Source organism: Parus major, chromosome 28, assembly GCF_001522545.3.
Source record: "Parus major isolate Abel chromosome 28, Parus_major1.1, whole genome shotgun sequence".
NCBI lineage: Eukaryota > Metazoa > Chordata > Aves > Passeriformes > Paridae > Parus > Parus major.
Genome location: NC_031797.1, coordinates 3,295,342 through 3,297,714, shown reverse-complemented (window position 1 = coordinate 3,297,714; position 2,373 = coordinate 3,295,342).

The window sequence follows — 2,373 nt, the reverse complement described above, 5'->3', positions numbered from 1 at the left end:
GCCCCCTGTGTGCACATTGGCTGCGAGCTCCGCTTGCACACGCGTGTGCAAGGGGCCGTGGACACGTGTGGGGCAGTGGGAAGCTGTGGGGAGCGCCGTGGGGCCGCGGCCGGCGGGCGGGGTGAGACATTCCTCACGGCGCTTGTTATTTTATCTGGTTCAAAGTCAGTTCCTGGAATGTTTTTAATTCCAGGATCCATCCCCGCGCCGGCAGCTCCCGGGCCCCCCCCGCGGCCGCCTCTGCACCCCACACCGGGACTGCCTGCCCACAGCCCGGCCCCACAGCAGCACTGGGGCCCGGGGCGGGGGCTCAGCCTTTCGGGGGCCTCTGCACCCTCAGGGACACCCAGAAGTCACCCGTGGGTGCCCCATCCTCGGCGGGTACCCCACAGCCGGCTGGTGGGGGGACCGTCAGCATCCCCACGCGGGGGCCTGGGCTCGCCCCCACCCGGGACCCCGCTGCAGCAGACGCCGTGTTCCCAACTCGTGCCAGGGACACGCGGCAGCGCATCGCCCACCCGGCGTCTGGCACCGCCGCGCCAGCCCCGTCTCTCGCCCGCAGCCAGCGCCGGGTGCAGCCGGAGGGATTCCGGGGGGCTGTGGGGCTGGGGCTTCTTGATGCACCCCACGCCACGGGGGAGCTGGAGGCGGCCGCGGGGGTCCCACGGCCGCGGGGGTCCCACGGCACACGAGGCACAGCCACCGCCGTCGGCCGTGGGGTTGGTGGGCACACACGGGGTTCACCCGCGTGTTTGCAGGCTGGGGGGCGAGGGCAGGCGTTGCGGGGAGCCCGGGTGTGTTTGTGGGGTGCAGGGTGTAGCGGCTGGGTGTGCAAGGGCTGGGCGTGCAAGGATTGACGTGTAACCCCACTCATGCCTGCGCCGGGGTGTGCCCGGCACCGCGGGGCCGCGGCGTGGCCGGCGCCGTGGGCGTGCGCTGGGCCCACGGGTGTGCCGGGAGCTCTGGGAGCCGCGGCTGCTGTGGGTGTTTCCTGGCGCACCCTCTGCGGCAAGGGCTGGGCAGAAGGACAAGGGGGCACCCGGTGCAGCTGCCCCCACCCACCGGCCGTGGGTGCACGGCCACACGTGCCGGGTGACACCCACGCTGCCCCCACGGCGGGCACTACTCCGCAGGCACAGCGCTGGTGCCGTGGATTGCTCCATACTGGGAGCACTGGGATGAGCACAGCCCGGCAGCAGTGCCGGGGGCGGTGGGGAGAGGAGCCAGGATGGGGTGCAGGGGGTGAGGAGCACCGTGACACCTGAGCTGGACCGTGAGGGGGGCTCTGCCCAGCCTCACCCACCGCCAGCGACCCCCCCTGTTCTCAGCAGCATCGGGGGGCCCTGGGCGCGGTAATGTCACCCTGTGGCGTGGCACGATGTCCCCGTGTCCCTGCTTGTCTCCTGCCGTGCCACAGACACCTCCTGCGGGTGCCGTCCTGTGCCGTGAAGCCATGCCATGGCTTCGGGACCTGGGTTTGTGTCAGCTCACACCCTGCAGCACCCACCGCCCCCCCGGGACCCCCAACCCCTGAGCCGAGCCCATGGGGAGGCAGCAGCTGTTGGGACCCGCCAAGGACGGAGCGGGGGGTGCGCAGGGGAGCACCCACAGCGGGATTGTTTGCGTGTCCCCGCCGTGAGCGGCTGCTGGCGCTCGTCCCTGCGAGCACACACGCGTGTGCGTGTCCCCCGCGTGCCCTCCCGGCAGCGATTGCCTTACAAGGCCGCCGTGTTGCTCCTGCTGCGGTCGGCGGCTCTTCCCTTTGCCAAATTTGGCACGGACCGGGGGTGTTGAGGGGGGGCCGGGGGCTGCAGGGGGGCGGGGGGGGGAGCCCGAGGTCTGCTCTACCCGAAATGACGTCAAAGCGGGGTGCGGGGTGCCCGGTGTGGCACAAGTCACCGCAGGAACCTGAGCTGCTTCCGCTCCCGCCCGGCTTCCTCTGGCTGCTCCTGGGGGTTCAGGCTCCGGCCAGGCCCCCTCCCAGCCCCACACTGGCCCCCCCATGGGAAGAGCCGCTGGCTTCCCATCCTGTCTGTGAGGTGCTGAGTGCCCCATGGAGCTCTGGATTGTTCTCTGTCCCCAACCCCGGGTTGCGGGGACATGGCGGGGGGGACATGGGCAGCCACTCCTGCCCGCCCCCCTCCAATAACAGCGCCACAGCTCAGCGCCCTACCAGGATTCACCCCGCCCCAGGTGCCTGGAGGTGACAGTGTCACCGTGTCGGTGTCACAGCACAGCTCCGGGGTGTCCCAGCCCACAGTGTCCCCCCCCACAGCCACAAACACCCCGATCCCCCCCCGGCCTTCAGCTTCCTCCCGGGGTGCTGAGGGTTGCAGCAAGAGGGTTGCATGGGTGGGATGGTGCTGACACACG